Source organism: Dasypus novemcinctus, chromosome 7 (assembly GCF_030445035.2).
Source record: "Dasypus novemcinctus isolate mDasNov1 chromosome 7, mDasNov1.1.hap2, whole genome shotgun sequence".
NCBI lineage: Eukaryota > Metazoa > Chordata > Mammalia > Cingulata > Dasypodidae > Dasypus > Dasypus novemcinctus.
In genome coordinates, this window is record NC_080679.1 from 18318051 (window position 1) to 18336928 (window position 18878).

General features: G+C 39.0%; 1 protein-coding gene and 1 long non-coding RNA gene across 3 annotated transcripts in view; one reads left to right on the forward strand and one right to left on the reverse strand.

The window, feature by feature from the left end:
- Window positions 1-18878, reverse strand: part of NYAP2 (neuronal tyrosine-phosphorylated phosphoinositide-3-kinase adaptor 2) — a 281902-nt gene that overhangs the window by 223580 nt on the left and 39444 nt on the right. The gene's annotated exons all lie outside the window — the stretch shown is intronic.
- Window positions 8384-9616, forward strand: LOC131279124 (uncharacterized). The gene is made up of 2 exons (XR_009186458.2): window positions 8384-8446; window positions 9273-9616. It is a non-coding gene; the product is annotated as an uncharacterized lncRNA (long non-coding RNA).

Sequence of the window (18878 nt, forward strand, 5' to 3'; positions counted from 1 at the left end):
AAGTTTGGTGAATGCTGAACCTCTAACCAAAGCAGTAAGCTTCTCAAACCTTCCCACCAGGTAACCCTAAGATCAGAAAAGTATGAATGTACTTTCCTAGAGAAGGAGAGGGATTTGTGAGAAGACACTACAACTTAGTTTCCTTTTTTTCCCTTAAAATTCATGCTGATGTGGCATCTTCTCTATAACATATCCATTTGAAAATATATAAATGATAAAATGCCTTGGGGAGCATGTTTATTCTCACTGCACATGGTCTTGTCACACTTGTGTGCAAAATCAAGTACCTTTCTACCTCAGATTCAGAGGTAGCCATCAGTCATTGCCTAGCCCAGCGACTGTCCAGTCACATGGGAAACTATTCTCATTTACAGACTTATCTAATCAACTTTTCAGGCCAATAAAATTATGATTGATAACCTTCACTGGGCCATATATTGAAGTGGGTTAGGCATTAACTGCTGAATCTGTGAATATGGCTATGGCTATGGGAATAGGTCAGAGATACACATTTTTGTTGAGTGCTGCTTGGCCAAATGTTAAAATCGGTATTCAGCCCAAGCCAAGTTTTTTTAGTTCCTATTGGTCCCTATTGCTGCTATATATAACAAATGGCTCACAACAACTTTACTATTTTATAGTTCTGAAGTCAGAAGTCTGAAATAAGTCTCACTAGGCTAAAATCAAGGTGCTGGCAGGGCTTTCTGGAGGTCTAGGGGAGAATCTGTTTTCTTGCCTTTTCTAGTGTCTGGAGGCTGCTCATATTATTTGACTCATGGTCTTTTACTCCATCCTGAGAGCCACAAACAGCTAGTGGAGTATTTCTCAGGTCACATCCCTCTCTCTGTATCCTTCTTTTTCATTTAAGATCTCTTACAATTACTTTGGGCCCCCTAGATGATCTAGAATAATCTCCTTATTTTATAATCAGTTGATTAACAACTTTACAAAGCTTACCTTGTAAAATACCATATTCCCAGGTTCTAGGGACTAGAATATGGACATCTTTGGGGTCCATTATTCTACCATACTAAGACTGAAGCCAATATCACCATCAAAAAGGAACTCCTGGGACACTAGAATAAATCTATAATTTTATTAAAATAATGATTACCGAAATTTATTGCTAAAATCTATTAGTTAAATTTTCAAAGGTTTACACTGTAACACAAATTTCTTTGTAAAAACTTCATAGACTGAGGCTTTTTCTTGAAAGCCTGCATGACCTTGAAGGAATTAAATACTTGAAAATTTAAAAGAGTAATTAGAGATGATTTTGTTAGCTGTAATGATCAAATAATGCTATAAAGCTTAGAATTATATCTCATTCTGTATTCCTGTCATGTATTATTTAGTCTTAAAAGCATTTACTGTCACTTCAAGATTTAATATTAGATAGCTACTACCTATGAGCTTGTTAGATACACAACCTCTCAGGCCCCACACAACCACTGAATCAGCCTCTACATTTTTATAAGCTCCCCAACTGATTCATGAGTAGATTAAAGTTTGAAAAGCACTAGTATAGTGAATACTTTCTCACTAAATATAAACGTTTTAATTAACTGTCAATGTTTTCCTGTTTCTTTAACTGTTTGAAAGTCCTTCTTTAATGTGCTTATGCTTAAAATGTGCAGCTTGCAGCATCCTAGTTTTATTTGTGCAATAATAAATACACACTTATATTTCAAATCATTGATAGAATTTCAATCCATAAAGCACAGAAGATTTATTGTTCCTATTTACATCTAGAATGCTCATCTATATTTGAAAGTGAATATTCAGATGTAGCCATGTCAACCACCACACCAGGGAGCCAAGAGTGCCTACAACTAAAAGCAGGAGAATTGCATCCAGCACCCATGTGGAATCTAAGCCCCCTCTTGATATATGTGGAGTAGACTCAACCATTCCAAGGTCCACAGGATGGAGGAATAGAGCATGGATTAGAGTGGACTTACTGATATTCTATTCATGAACTATTATGATTAGTAATCGAAGAAAGTGTGGCATTGGTGTGGAGAAAGTAGCCATGGTGGCTGCTGGGGGTAGGGAGTGGGAGGAAGAGATGAGATGTGGGGGTGTTTTCCGGACTTGGAGTTGTCCTGGGTGGTGCTGCAGGAACAGTTACCGGACACTGTCGGTCCTCCCATGGCCCACTGGGTGGACTGTGGGAGAGTGTGGGCTATGATGTGGACCATTGACCATGAGGTGCAGCGGTACTCAGAGATGTATTCACCAAATGCAATGAATGTCTCATGATGATGGAGGAGGTTGTTGTTATGGGGGGAGGAGTGGGGGTGAAGGGGGTGGGGGGTATATAGGGACCTCATATTTTTTTAATGTAACATTAAAAAAATAAATAAAGACCAAAAAAATGATTAAACATTAAAAAAATAAAAAGTAAATGGCATGTCTTGGTCTGTTGCGGAGCTGGTATGCTGATTGGATTTGAAGGTGAGGCAGGAAAGAATAGGGACCTAAGGAGGAAGGGGCAGAAAACTTAATAAGCCTGGTAAGAGAAACTGAGGCATTGGCCTCTTTACTAGCATTAGCCTGCTGAGTCGCACATGCAGGTTATGAAGAGACAGCTTACAAGTGCACACCCTGCAGCTCACAGCACTTATCCCCAAAAGCCGCATTATCAGAAGGCAGCCAGCAAAGAGGGAGGGGGCAAGAGGGGCACTGCCACCACCCCCACCTCATGGACAGTGACCAGATGCTAATCACTGCTGCTCAACATGCACTGCAGAGGTCAGAGTCAATCATCACCAGACAGCAACCCCCCACTCCTGGGTCCCTGCACCCCTAGGCCCTTGCACACAGCACAGTCCTGTACCCCCATTAAAACAGGGGACCCTCGGCAGAACTTTGCATTTTCTCCCTTGGAAATGCCCTCCTTTGACTCTGAAAGGTGTACTTTCTATTCCTCAGTTTACCCCCCAATAAATTCTCTGCTTGTTTAATTAATTTGTGGCTCATCCTTAAACTCTTTCTTGTGACAAAGACAAGAACCTAGACACATGGACAACATCTCCAACAACAAAGGTATCCTAAAAAAATCTCATAATGGCTGACGGCAGGCAAATTCAGGAATTCTGGGAATTATATTGAAACAGGCATTTGGTTGCTCTGCCTTTAAAGGCAAAGGGCAAAACCAAAGTTAAAGAATAGATTTTAACAAAACACCCAAAACACTGAGGCTGAAACTGAACTGCCTGTGTGTGTGTATTAGATTTTATTGCCTTTTCACATTGACTTGGAAGGGAAACAAATCAAAATAAACAATAACAAAAGTCTAATCAACATTAACCCCAGGCACTCTTTGGCTGTTTAGCTTTGAGGAAACCAAATTCAGTGGGAGACTCTAGTTGTCTTTACATATTCGAGGGCCTGTCAAATGAATGAGGAATGAGAAATGTGCAATGAGGCCCTAAGGGCTAAAGCTAAGACCAATGTGAAGAAGTTACAGGGAGTTAGATTTTACTCCTCATAAGAAATAATTCTGCAAAAGTCAGAGAGAGCCGTCCAAAGATAAAACTGGTTGCCTTGGGAATGAATGAATGATCTGCTGCCTGAGGTGTTTAGCTTTGGGCAGAATGACTTCTTAAATGATTACTTCAGAGGGGATGCAAGCTTCATGTGGGTGATTAATAGTAGTAGCCAACATTTAATATTGAGCACTCCCTAAGACTGACACTGTGTTAATGCAACTTACAGCCTTAACTTATTTTCCCACAAAAGTTCCTTGGGGCAATTTCCACTGTTTTCTCCATTTTAAACGGGGGCCTGGAGAAGTTAGTGGGGCTTAATCTAAATTATACTGGCAGTAAGTGGCAGTCACCAAATTTGAATCTAGGCCCCTTAGATATAAAGCTGTAAACCATCAAATTCAGAAGTCTTGAGAGATTTTATGCAGAGGAAGCAGGACATATTTAGGCCCTCATTTCCCCACTCCCCAGCTGGAACAATGCTTCCTGGAAATCAGTATAACAGGCATAAGGTCATGCTAACTTTTAAAAATGACACGTTCCTCTTCCTTTTTCCCATTGCCCAGTTATTTGATATGGGTGAATTGTTCAATATTTCTAAATAAATAAATATATATAGTCATTTATACATACATATTTGTATATATATATATATAATGGGGGGCATATCTACTGCACTGTTATTGAGAGAATTAAACTAGTTAATGTAAAGCTTCACAAGGACATGTAGTTGAGAAGGAATTCAGGAAAAGTTTGTTGAATGACTGCACAATTGAAAGTTCCATTTGTACTAATACATTATATGAGTAGTTTTGAAGCTAAGAAAAACATTCTTGATCCATTACTTTTATATTTCTTACATGCCACAGAAATGTGCATCTGAGTGACAAGAGAGAATGGGGACTGTGTGAGGTATTATGATCAGGCTGAAATAGAATTAGCCAGCAATACCTATCAGCAATAAAGTGGTCCTCCTGTTACTTTAAATTACAGTCTCAGTAATGGTTTCAGCAAAGAATACATCATCTGCTAGCCCTGGCAAATGTATTCACCCTGTATTATATATTTTTAAAAGGCAGAGCAATAATTTCCAGCCTCTAAATTACTCTTACAGGTAGTGATGGAGTTTTGCCAGATCTAAATCTTTATGGTATAATTAGAAAAAAAAGAACAACTGTTGGTTGTGGTTAGCTGTAATGAATTCATTCTCTGTATAAAAAAGGTACATTTTGCGGTCCCAATGTACATATTGTTAAAACAAGGAAAATACTCATATGAAAAGACCGAGGAATTTAAAATCACAAAAAGGCTTTTGTCATTCATTGTGGACATGAGCAGATGGTGAGGAGAGTTTCAAACTGAACTAGTAGCTTTGTACCTTCCTGACACTTGGCAGCTGTAGTTGTGTCTTCTAGGTCCCAAATTTCCTCAGTTTTGTTCACATGTTCCCTCTACTACCAAAGATTAAATCTTCTCATGGTCTGGTTTTAACCTTCCTTTTTAATTTAATTTCTTCATTTTTACTATTCTTTTTTGGGCCTACACTAGTCATTTTTGGTATTAACACTCTGGTATTTATTCACCCTTTAGGTGACCGTAGTATTCCCATTTTGCTTTTTGGAAATCTCTCCCCATCTGCTCTAAGTTGCATTTTCTCCCCAATTCCAAAAGTATTCTCATAAAGAATATCAGTCTTGGTCAGAACATGGGATTTTCCTGACTATAGTGATTGGTTCAAGGATGACTGATCTAGAGCCAATGAGCTGGAAGGACCAGCTCTGGATCTCAACCCAGGAAGTTTGGACACTCCATGGATCCTGAGAAATAAGGAGAGGTGGCAGGGTTGTGGGAAGACTGACCCCTAATAAGAACAAGATTAGAGCTCATGGAGCGTTTATATGTGGTGGCAGGCACTGGTGTACACACTATACACTTGTAAACAAATACAGTGTTTTGTTCATCACAGCAATCTTTATACTCCTTTTACAGTTCAGAAAACAGAGACACGTAATGTGTAAGGGACTACCAAAGAATACACAGTTATTAAGTGGCAGAGCTAGGGTTTGAACCTGGGAAGTGAGGCCCTGGAATGTCTTCTGTCTCCTCAAGTCCTATTATCTGAACCTGAAGCCAGTTCTATTGCTGGGCTTTTCGTCTTAATGAGCTAAAAACTTCCACTAAGACGTTTTTGATTTAGGTTTTCAATCACTGCTAAAGACCAGGCCAGTTTCCTCAGAAGCACAAACATGTCTCATGTGTTTCACTCTACCTATAAACTGACCTTAGAAATACTCCACTAAATCTATTCTTCCCTGCTGAGCATTTCCTTCTGAAGTCATGTTACCAGGTGAGGCTTTCCTCACCCAGTCGAGTCAACTGAATTGCTCCCTACTCTACACTTACTAAGCCATCGCCAAGGTAGGTCATGTGGTGTTCTCTGTCGATAGTGTTGAATTCTTTATTTTATCTATGGCCTATTCATCTTTTTTCCCTAAATAAAATATATGTCCTCGAAGTAAGGGCCAAGACCATGTGTTATATTTCTCTGATTTTCCAGAGAGTGCCTCCTACAAAGTTGGTACCTAACAGATATTTGCCTGGTGTCAGATTATCAGAACTAGAGCATGGAAAAATCTTGGGTGTGGCTTATTTGCTATGTATTGAGAGATATTTCCTTCCCTTGGACACAAGGTAGAAAAGGGTGTTTCAAAGTGCAAACACGGTTTTCAGAGAAACTAGTCTACATTTTATTTTGCTTGCATCTTAACATACTTTTAATGATCTCCTTGTAATATTGCTCAGCACTACATAGTTTTTCTTTATCAAGTATCAACTCTCCTGTCCTCAAATACGTTGTAAAGCTTTCCTCCTGAAGGACAATGCCTTATCTCTGTAGCATTATAAGAGGCTCTTCTATTTGCATAGATTATTAGAGTTTACATTATGTAGAATGTATATTGTTTCATGTCATCCTCACAACAACTTTACAAGATCAGTACTATCATCCTTTTAAATAGTTGAGAAAAATTAGGTACAGAAAGTTAAATGACTGATACTGAGATGAAAGCTATTAGTATAATTGATATTTACACTTGAACTGTTTCTCCCCTTCTATTATTTTATGGCCAACTGAGTATGTGTCACATAGCCAGTACTCAGTAAATATGCATTTGTTTATTTGACTCATCTTTCTTCATTATTCACAAAATATGAAGTATATTATATTGAATACTACAAGAGACAGTGAAGTGCCATAACACATTTTTACTGTCCCCAAGGAATTCATCATGCAGTTTGTACAGAAATGTTTCATCATAAAACATAGCTGTCCTTTTCACTCACCAAAGTTGGTGCAGATCCAAACATATAACAACTACAAGGACAATGGACAGAAACAAAGCTCACAGTTTGCAAACCAATTTTAAAGTTACCAGTCTAAAGTTAGAACTTCCTCATTGAATCTCTACTGGTTAATTTTGATTCTGGAGCGTGGCAAAGCCAATGGCTTGTCGACATTCAGTGACTTTAAATAGTGAAGATAATGTGAAAGCTTGGAAGTTTTAGCTTAGAATTTGAGCTCTCTGGGAAGAGGAGTACCAGCACTACTGGGAATATTTAGGCCTGATGCATGTATGCATATCCACAGAGACACCAACTTGTATATGATTTGGTTCTAGAAATTAATCATTCATAAGCATTCATGAGGATAACTTTAGTATAACAGGTTTCCTTTGTGACTAATTTATTCACAATACTCTTTTTAATTGATAAGTAAAGAATTGTATTTTGGTATTTCATGGAAAGAATGGCATCCACTAAATAATATAGCATCCTTTTCTACTCCCCCTCCCATTCCCTGAGTATTTCGGTTATAATAAATCTCCCTCCATTTCCTCTACGACTTGTGTTCTCTTTCAAGTGCAAACCACAGCCATCACTGCCATATCTCTTTCTCCTAATCTGTAATGGTTATTGATGACTGCCACTGGATTGCAGCTCATGTCCTCAAAAGCAGGAGGTGGTGTGTTAATTGGTTGAAAAGATTCCAACTTCTCCACTTTTTTTTTCCTACTCTACTTTCACAGAGCTGGATCTTTCACTAACCAGCCAAAGCCATGTACTTGTATTTTGCCAACAGAGCTGAAAAGGTCAATCTCAGGTTGCAACAAACTGGGACAGCTTCCCAGGTTCATTTTCTTTTTCATCACTAGTTCAATCTTCCTAAATTCCACTTCAAATGGAATTCCTACCTGACTTCTTTTTAAACTAAAGATCAGACCTGAGAACATCAAGAACCTTCACAGAAATTTTATTTGCTTGAACAGCTGTTGGGAACTGTTTTCATTGTAGTGAGAGTCTTCTTTTATAATCCCTTGGTCAGGGAGCTATAAGTTCAATTTGCTAATATTGAATTAAGCATAAGTGATGCAGTGGAATGTAGACAACATTGATTTTACCATTCCCTGGACATTTTTGAGTTCCTTCTAGTTTTAGTGATCTGAGTATCATAAGACTTATTCATTTGATCTTTCAACCTCTTTTATCTAATCATTTTGTCTTATTCTTCCATCTATTCAATATTAATTGAAAGCAGTGACAGATTTGAGGTTCTACTATTAAAACTTGGAAAGTAGTCAACATTAGTCTTATTTATATTTTCTTTTCAGTGTTAGTATCCTATAGCAGGTTTAGGGCATGTAAATAAATAAATAAATAAATAAATTTGGGGAATAATAGAAATACTGCCAAAAAAAGAGTTTAACAAAACCTGAAGGAGGTTGAATTATCTGTTAGGGCAATCAAAGAACAATGAAGTCTAATCTCCTGGTGTGAGGGAACAGCACTACTGAGAGACTCTCTGACAACCTCTCATGTCTCCATCTAGACAAGAACTGACCGTGATCTTGCCTGAATCTTGGCAGAACACCCTGCCATTTCTGTGGGAGCACAGGGAGGTAAGTGATCTGGTGAGGAGCCACAGGGAGGCAGTTTCTCATCTATCTCACTCTTCCAACACCTCGGGCAAATCTATAAAAGTGTTTGACTGTAGTTTAGTGTTGGCTCCTCAGTGGAAGAGACATCAGGTCTCTCATTTGACTTCATTGGTTTAAATTCATACAGTGGGACATGGGACACTGACACACTACTAACCTTCTTTTGCTGTTTCTGTACATTACAAACTGTCAGATGAATCACTGTCTCCTTACCAGCCAAATCTAACACCCGCAGTATCCTGCCCTGTGGCTCTGGTAACCATCAAGCCATTGTTTATGAACTGTTTTACCACCTAACTGGGAATTCCAATTGCCGTGAAGTGTATGCTGTCTTTAATAAATCAATATCATATAATTGGATTTTACAATGAATTGCTAGCAACTGAAAGTAACATTTGTAAGCATCAAAGTGTTGGGTAGTCTCATTTTTGGCCCTTCTTCAGTGATTAGTTCCTTTATCTATGCGTCTAACTTCCTATTTTCTTATTTTTAACTTAATTAGTAATGCAGTTGTTTTCATGTCTACACAGTGAAATTAGTTTTAGTGTTTTGGTTTCCTGACTGCTAAAGGAAATATGATGCAATGGGTTGGCTTAAACATTGGGAATTTATTGGCTCATGGTTTTGAGGCTAGGAGAAGTCCAAAACTAAGGTGTCATAAAGACGATACTTCTTCCCAGAAAACTGTGGCATGCTGGGGCTGGCTTCTAGTAATCCTCAGTCCTTGGCTTTTTTGTCACATGGCAATGTACATGGTGGTCCCTCCTGGCTTTTTCTTTCTCTCCAGGTTCCATTGACTCAGTGCCTGGATGTTCCTGTGGCTTTCCTTCTCTCTACGACCTTCCCTATAAGGCCTTCAGTAATAGGACTAAGATCTGTTTCAGCTGGGCCACACCTGAACTGAAGTAACTTCAACATAAGTTCTTATTTATAAGGACTAATACCCCCAGGAATGGATTAAGTTGAAGAACATGTTTTCCTGGCGTACATAGCTCCAAACCACTACAGTCTGCCTTCTGGACCCCAAAAAGATGTGTTCTTTCCTACATGCAAAAAATACTCATTCCATCACAATACCAAAAAGACTTAAATAATTTTATTTATAATGCTAAGTAAAAAGTCTCATCGAAATGAAGTATCTGTGTGGTTTGTCCTGGGGCATAATTCCCCTTTCTCTGGAGCTATAAAATCTAGAACACACATCATTCGCTTCCAATATACAATGGAGGGACAGACATAGATTAAACATTCCCATTCTAGAAGGGAAAAATTAGAAGGAAAACAGGGCTCATAGGTCCCAAACAACTATGAAATCCAACAGGGCAAACTCCACAGATTTCAAGGTCTGAATGTCATCTGGGGATCAATGGTTTTTCCTGTATGCTTGAAGGATTAGCAACCTCACCCCTTCCAAGTGCTTTACAGTGGACATACTCTCCTCAAATGTGCCATGATGATGGAAGAGATTGTTGACATGGGAGGAGTAGGGTAGGTGGGGTAGGGAGTATATGCGGGCCTCATAATTTTTAATGTAACAGTTAAAAGAAAATAAAGAAGAAGAAAAAACTGGTGTAAAGACCACCCTTTCCAGGCATCAGGAAGGCAGCCAGACTCTCTGTGAACACCAGGGCACAGACTCCTCCTGTGAGCATTGGGGTGGCAGCACTCTCCCTACAAAACAGGGTGCAAGGTCCACCCCTTCCATGTCCCAGAATAGTTTGCCTGTCCCCTCCAAATACAGGGGAGAACCTGCCCTTTCACCACATATGGGTTGACTGAACTCATGACCTAAGGAGATTTGGGTCCAGACCTTGACTTCCATGGTTCTGCCCTTGAAGTTATTCTTCCTTCAATTCATCCCTTCTCTGTCCCTTCCAGGCCATGATGGCAGTTGTTCCACTCCTACAAATTTTGCAAAAACTTTGTCGGTTTTACACAGATTTACAGTGTTCCAAACCATTAGACAATGGAACCTTCCACAGATTCTTCCTGCATTACTACATTCCAATTATGACTTTTACTGAAATGGCTGACTGGATCCATGTTCACTTAAACCTTCACATGGAAGTCCTGACCTCTGGGGACTCACTTTGCAAAAGCTCAGGAAGGTCCCTGATGGAGTTGCTTCTGGCTCAAGTCTCAAAATATATCAAACCATTAATTTCTGGTTTCTTTGTGCTTAAGAATTTAGTCATGATTATCAAAAGGAAATATGACTGCTGCTACACAATGGAAGTAAAGAAGAGTTTGCGTGAAAGACAGGGTCTCCCTTATGGTATCCCTTAATAGTATCATGCCCTGTGATTAAAATCAATGGATCACTGCTGTAACCCAATCCAGGCAGGACTGACAATGACCCAGAAACTTCAACTGTGGCAGTTTGTTTTATTGATGAATTTCAAAAAGAAATACTCATTATGTTTGTAAATTGGTCTGTTCCTCTGGGCTAGTGATAACAGAATGTATTGAAGTCAGAGGTTTCACTTTTACTTGATTCAATTATGACTAGGGCTTTGATTGGCCACATCAGTAGGATGTTGAGTTCCCGCCCCTGGTGGGTGGGAAGTCCCAGAGAAAATAACAAGACAGAGGAGACAAGAGTTTTGATCCTGGAGCCTGGGAAGTAAGCAGACAGAGAAGGATCCATTAGACACGGCAGAGGTCCCAGGAAGAGAGATGAGCCATTTGCCTGACAGTGTACATGGGGCCTTATGGAGAGAGCAGAGCAGCTGAGCCTGGAGAAAAGTGAGCCTCAAGAGTGAGACAAAACTTGTCCCAGTCTGCGACTGAGATTAGAAGAAGCTGGGACCAGGGAGACTTCAGAGGAGGAGGAAGACTGAATGCTCCCAGATGTTGCCTGCCATCTTGCATCAACACATGGCCATAGACTCTGGGTGAGAAAGTACCTCTTATGGTACCTTGAGTTGGACTCTTTAGGGCCTTGTGACTGTAAGCTTCTACCCCAAATAAATACCCTTTATAAATGTCAACCAATTTCTGGTATTTTGCATCAGCACCACTTTGGCTGACTAATAAATATACCAACAGACAAATAACCGTGACCAGCTGAGGTGCTTACTGAGGGTAAAGGGAATATGGAAAGGGTGGTGGAAGAGGTAGTGATAAATATGAACTAGAATCATGTGACCATTTACAGAAGCAAGAACTCTATGGTTTGAATATTTCTTGATTTGTTATGAATATGTTTATGTATATACATAAAGCAAATATTTTTGTTTTCTTCCCTATCTTATCCCCTTTTCATATAATATAAGTTGTATTAACTTTATATCATAGTATTTAAGTTATAGGATATCAAGTTTAAGAGTGAATATTACCCAAGGACTTGCATACTCTTCTGGATGTGTTTCTGGTTGTATGCAGGACAGCCAAATATTGTTAGGCAAAAATATGACTGTTATTGCTTTTATTTAGAGATTAAGTATGGCTTAAGGAGATGTATATAAGTGTCAAATTGACAAGGAATGGACTGTGATGGTTAAATTCATGTGTCAATATGGCTAGTTTCCGGAATCCAAATGTTTGGTGAAGCAACACTGGCCTGATGCTAATACAAGGATATTTCATGGATTTGAGTCATCAATAAGTTGATTATATTTACAATCAACTAAGGAGAGTTCTTTTATCAATGAGAGAAGTTGCATCCAATCACTTAAAGACCTTAGAGGAGAACTGATAAGTTTACTGTGATGGTTAAGCTATTGTGTCAACTTGGCCAGGTAATTGTGCCCAGTTGTTTGGTTAAGCAAGCACTGAGCTAACTATAATACAAGGGCATTTATGGACTTTAGTCACCATTGACTTTACTGCAATGGTAAATCATAGATAGCTGGTTATAATTACATCAATCAGGGAGATTGCCATCAGCAACGAGTAATACTTAACCCAATCAGATGAACCCCTTAAAAGGGGAAGTGATTCCAGCATTGAGAGAGTATTTCCAAGCTCATCTTTGGACAGCCAGCATCTCCCAGAACTCATCAAGAACCTTCACTGGACTTTCATTACAGCCCCTGGTTGCAGCCTGCCTGCAGAACCTGGTCTTGTGCATCCCCACAGCTGCGTGAGAGACTCTTACAGAATCTCATACTGTTGACAGATACCTTGTTGATTCTGTTTCTCTAGAGAACCCTGACTAATGCATTTACCAACTAGAAGGAAGAATTTCAGCTCTTCTTCAACCAGACAGCTTCTTGAGTATTCATAGAAAACCTTCATTGGCATTCCCAGCCTGTGATCTGCCCTACGGAATTTAGACTTGTTCAACCCCAGTTGTGTGTGCCAATTCCTACAATGAATCTCATAATATTTATATTATATATCCTATTGGCTCTGTTTCACTGGAGAACCCTGACTAATACAGTGCACATAATTTAATGGGTACTGATGATTCTGGAGCTATGTTGGTATAGAAAATATTAGACCACACATATTGCATTTCTATAGAAGTGTGGATGACATAATGAAGGGAGAAAATAAATACTCTCTTGAACCAATTGCTTGCACAGTAATTCTTTCTGAGTGTTAGGCTGCCATTTGAATAAATACAGTTTCAGTGTTATAAAATAATTCCCAGGTTATCTGGAATAGTTACTATGCAAGCAGGTGAGTACCACTAAGTATTTAACTCAATCAGTATGGAAATATCCATTGACGTTTGAATCCAACTAAGAGCTGTCATATTAGCCTGGAGCAGGGACCAGGCAAAAGAATGTGTTGAACTTCTTGGGGGCCAGCATATCCCACAAGTCTGAACAAAAATGTATTCGTTCAATTGGGCCTGTGGTCATGACCATGGCTTTTACGTCTGAACAGGCATCTCATAAAGGTAAAGGGAGCAATATCATGCAGAACATGTACCATAAAGCTGATCTTCAAAGGAAAGCTGCAAGCCATTTTTGTATATAATTCCAAGAAAAACATGGTTGGTCTATAGCTTCTTGCTGATCCAGTTCTGTTTTTAGCTTGAAGTACTCCCAGAATTTTATTTTTTTGCCATGGCAACATGTATGTGCCAGAACCATTATTCCATATCACATCTTAGATATTTGTCCCATTGAGGCAGGAACTATTGATGTGTTAAAGAAGACTCTGTTTGCATCAGCATGAGTTTGTCCTTTCTTCTGTCTACTACAGAAGCTACGTTCCTGAGGTCTTAAAATGCTGTCTGACCATGCATCAAGAAAGACAGGAACGTGAGAAACTAATATTTAAGTACTCTTGATAAGTGCTTTTATTTATGTTATCTCATTTAAGATTTATTACAAGTCTGTCAGATTGGTAATTACCTCTATTTTATAAATAAAGAAAATAAATCTCAGAAAATGAGTAACTTTTCCAGAGCCAGAGGCAGATGTGCAATCTAAACCCAGACTTTTCTGCCTCCAAAGGCTTTTCCAGATAGTAGCATTTCTTAATCGATGATGGTTAGCCAAAAAGGGCTCAATGGTCAAATAAGTTTGGGGAGTACAGAGTAAAATTTAAAGGCTTCATTCTTGCAAAACTTCTCAGAGATTTTAGTATAAGAATGGGAATCATGATACCAAAGAAAGAGCAGTGTTTGCCACATTTCCCAAACATGTGTGGTCAGAGAGTCTTTATAAGTTTAGACATCCCTCAAGGACAGAACACATTGTGGAAAATGATATCTCTTCTTGCTTTCCCTCAGCTGCATCAGGTTAACCTTCTTGAGAGGCTAGATCTATTCTCTGAGGTTAATCTGTTACAGAGAAGAAAGCAGCTCAGACTTACATAGCTCTGGGATCAGTAGAAACTATATTATCACTCCCAGTAATGTTGCTTAGTCAGCCTGCCTAGATTCCTCTACCTGGATGCCCACTTGCCTTACTGCTTAAGTTTGCCTTTTCCTTCTAGGGTTCTTGGTCCCTGTCTGCTCCTTCTTGGCCTTTGCAAGACTTTCTGAACTGATTCCTGCTTCATGGAATTTCTATAGGAGTATGAAACTATACTTCTTCCTGGTTACAAACTTTCTTACTCTCACATAACTTTTAACATTCACATCCTGTTGCTTCATCCTGCCCCTTGGTTCCTGTCGACTCCTGGTCCCTGAGACTCTTACTACTCTGATACCTATCAATATTTGTGTATTTTGGATTCTTATCTACCTGCTAGCTTCAACCAATTGTCTTTCTTGAACTTAGGATATCTACAGTTCCATGTCTACTACTCCTAGACTCCAGACAGATTCTGGCATACACCACCTGGTTTCCTGATCAGGTTTGGCTAAATCCCTACCCCCATGTTCATTCTCAGCTCTTTGTTTCACCTTAGCTTCTTTTTCTTATCCTGGATCCCTGACTTGTGCCCCCAGTTCATCATGTCCCATAGTTCTCATACAAACGTTATACATGTGCTTTTTAAAACTATCTTTCATTAATTGATATATTTTCATTAGAACAGTATTTTATCAAGAAACGGCCTATTTAAATCATCTTTTTAAAGAAAAGTAATATATATTGTGAAAGCTATAACTGCTTTTTAAATTACCATTTCTGAGAAAAGTCAATGATTAGTGCAATCATTAAGATGGAGCATCATTTAACTGTGGCAGCTGTTGAAAGTACAGAACTGGTCTTAAAGAGGAATTAAATAGCTTCGGGTGGGATTTCCTTTTAATTGCAAACCCACCCTCTGTGCACAATGCTAGACAGTGTGGCATACTAACACATTTCCCAGAATGACATTGACTAAAGCCCACTCAAATAAATTAATGTTCCTCTTTTACCTGGGTTTTAGCTGGGTTATGAGCAAAAGGGATATTTGGGAGAGGCATCTTATAACATGTGATGTCATAAACATCAACCATCATTTTAATCCAAAATTCTGATACGTGACTTGGAACTGACATTTGCAGGTATTTAAAAATTGAAAATTCCTAATGAACACACGGTGTTCCAGATGTGTTTCATCTCTGAAAAACCTGCCCAGGTTGCCCAAACCTATCCTGATGGATAGTATGGGAATGCTTCAGTGAATTTCCCCCAGTTGACCACAAGTATCCTCAGTCTTTATTCTGCTCTTCATGTGGCTTTTCTCCTTTAAGAAAAATCCAGATTTTAACTATGAGGCTTAGGCTGCAAGTTACTCTCAAGTACTGGTCATGTAGTTACAATCTGGTACTTTCCACACAGCCATCTCCCACACATACTGTACTTAGAGCACATTCCCCTGGTGACAGATCTTGCCCCCAGCCTTCCAGGCTCAGAATTTCACCAGCTTGTATACTGGGAATGGATTCACCCCGGGAGTGATGGGCTCAGGTAAATCAAATACCCATAGGACGATTGAGAAAACCAAACAAATGCCCTCATGAACACAACCCAAAAAACAAAGACAGAAACATTTATATACATTTACTATAAAACCATAACTGACAAAGAGGATGCATACTCTCACCATCTGGCTGCCACACGCTCTCCAAGTGGCCAGTATATGAGAAACCAAATTACAAGAAGAATTAAAGATTAAATAGTATAAAATGAGAAGAATGGTATCCAAAACCTCAGACATGGAACAGCATACTTTTTGTTTTCTCCTGTCAGCAATACAATAGGATGAGTACAAGTGAAAATGGCAGAGTAAGGAGTTTTACAAATCACTCCTTCTACTAGAAAATTGAAAGAGTTGGAAAAAGAGACTGGAATTAACAAAGTGTTGACTCTGAAACCACAACGAACATCTAAAAAAACTCTGAGTGCCAGAAGAAGTGAGAGGTTGCTGAGAGTTCAGCATTTGTAAGTGAAAGCACTAGCCAGTGACAAGACCCCTTTGCTCAGCCCCTCACACCATCTGTGGAAATGTCTGCAGCTGTGGCAGAGCAGCCTGGAATCCAGGAGTGACCTACTGGGGCCAGGTAGGCAGAGGAAATCTCCTCCTCGAAAGGTGGGGTTGAGAGTCAAGGTCAGTCTAGGAAATCCCTGAGGGAATAGCACAGAACCTGATGCTGGGCAGCATCAATCCCAGCCTCCCACCCAGCACCCATTGGACATAATAAAGAGCTGGTGTTTTGCTGCTGCTGCTGTTACTGTTTTCCTTCCTTCTGTGTGTGGATGTTTCCTGGTCTGGCAGATCCCTGAGGGCACGGCAGAGGCTCTGGTCTTGGTTTCCGCCCTCCCTGCTTCAGCAGATTTGTCCTCAAATCAGCATCTACTAGAATGTAAAGACCAAGTACACTTTTTCAATGGTTGTGTTTCTTTTCTCTTTCTTCTGTTTTTCAGTCTGGCAGATCACTGAGGGCCCGAGGCAGATGCTAGCCTCAGTTTTTCTCAAAAACAACATCTTCTCGTCTCACACCAGCATCTACAGGGCCATAAGAAAGTGCACCTCTTTCATTTTATTTTATTTTTTTGTTTGGTTGGGATATTTTTCTCTCTGTTTTGCTTTTATGGGTCTGGTGACTCCCCAAAGGATGAGCAAACACACTGGCCTAGGTTTCAGCCTTCAAATAACAGTTTTTGGCTTTCCATTGGCATCTAACAAGAGACTTAGGGAGGCAGTGCACTTCATTATTATTTTTTCCTTTTTTGTGTGTTTTGTTAGTTTTATTTTAATTTCCCCTCTCTCTTTTTCATTTCCATTCCTTCCTTTTTTCCTTCTTAGTCTGATAGAATGAAGAGTGGGAGAAGTAGATTTCCAGTGTGATCACAATATAATGTTCAGTTCTCAACCAAAAAATGATGGAACATAAAAGGAGAGAGGAAAGTATGGCCCAGTCACAGAAAAAAAGTATTCAATGGAAAATATTCTGGAGGAAACACTAATTTCTGGAATTACTGATCAAAGATCTTAGAGTAACTCTCATGAATAGGATCAATGAACTAAAGGAAGACATGGACAAATACTGAAAGCAAGAACAAAATGAGGACTTCATGAGATAAAAGTTATAAAAAAGGAAAAAAAAATTGAAATTCTGGAAATCAAAATACAGTAACTGAGGTGAAAAATGCAATAGAGGGGTTCAAGAACAGACTGGAGGACTTAAAGACAACGCAATTGACATTGTCCAGATTGAAGACAGACAAAAAAGGAATGAAAAATAAAATGAACAGAGCCTGAGGGACTTGTGAGATACCATCAAATACCCCACTATGTGCATCATATGAATCCCAGGAGAAGAGGGAGATAAAAGGCCAGAAAAAAAAAATATTTGAAAAAATAATGGCAGAAGATTTCTCAAATCTGATGAAAGATATGAATACCCAAAGCTTGGGCTTCCTGTCTAAGCAGACAGACCACAGTTGACATCTATAGAAAAAAAGATTCTTTCATCTACCAAAACTACATTCCACCCAATCTGAAGCAGGATTCTCAGGATTCTGGGCAAATTTGCCTCCATCCACCAGAACTAAATCTTTTGGTAAACTTGTGATCAGATAAAACCAATCCACCATGCCTCAGAGTTAAATTATCCTTGATACCATCTTAGATGTAACACTGCTCCCCACAATAATCTCTTTTTTTCTCTTGTCCACAAAACCTTTTTGTCTTTCCTCAAGTCTCATCCTTATATCACGCCACACAACATATTCCACTTCATATTTGACCTTATCTTAACTGCACATCATTCTTCTGGCTCCTAAACTATTCTGTCCTTCTCTCCATAACCCATTAACTTCTCTCTACACATTATTAACATCTTGTATACATTCAGAATGCATGTACTGAGCATTTCTCATTGATCCTTAGAGTAAAGGAAGCACAACTCTCCTTGGAGAAAGCTTTCTTTTATCTTTCCTTTCCTCTAGTATTTTAAACCAAGTCATCAAATTACAGAGTCAACCCACTTAATCCTACATAATTTGGTCAAAATGGTATTTTGCAGTATTGCCTGAAATTATCAGCTAAGATTTTCACTCTTTCATTCAACTGTTAGACAACTGGAGTCCCCTCATTTATTCTACCCATATACCAGATTATCTGAAGGTATAACTGGCATTTCCTTGCCTCTTGCCTGCTGTTTCCAGGCATTTATCTGTCAGCTTCATGTAGAAAATATATATATATTAGTCCCTTGAGTTTCATTACATGTGCTTATACTTTCTTTTTTTTCACTCTTCCCCATTAACTTAAGATAAGTACTTATGGGTCACTGTGTCCTCCTCCATTTTACATCTTACTATTATTCTGAGTAACTTCAATTACTACATGGAAACATACTCATTTTTTCCTCTATTGATTCCTATTGTACTTGTTTCTGCTAACTTATATTTCTACTCTTCACTTCAATATAAGTGAAAATGATATGAAATTTGTAGTGATTTGGGACTTTCCACCAAAGAAATAAAAAAATTCAGACACCCTGTTCTGTGATCATAACTCTTTATGTTCTGCTCCCTTATGTTTTAACCTTAAT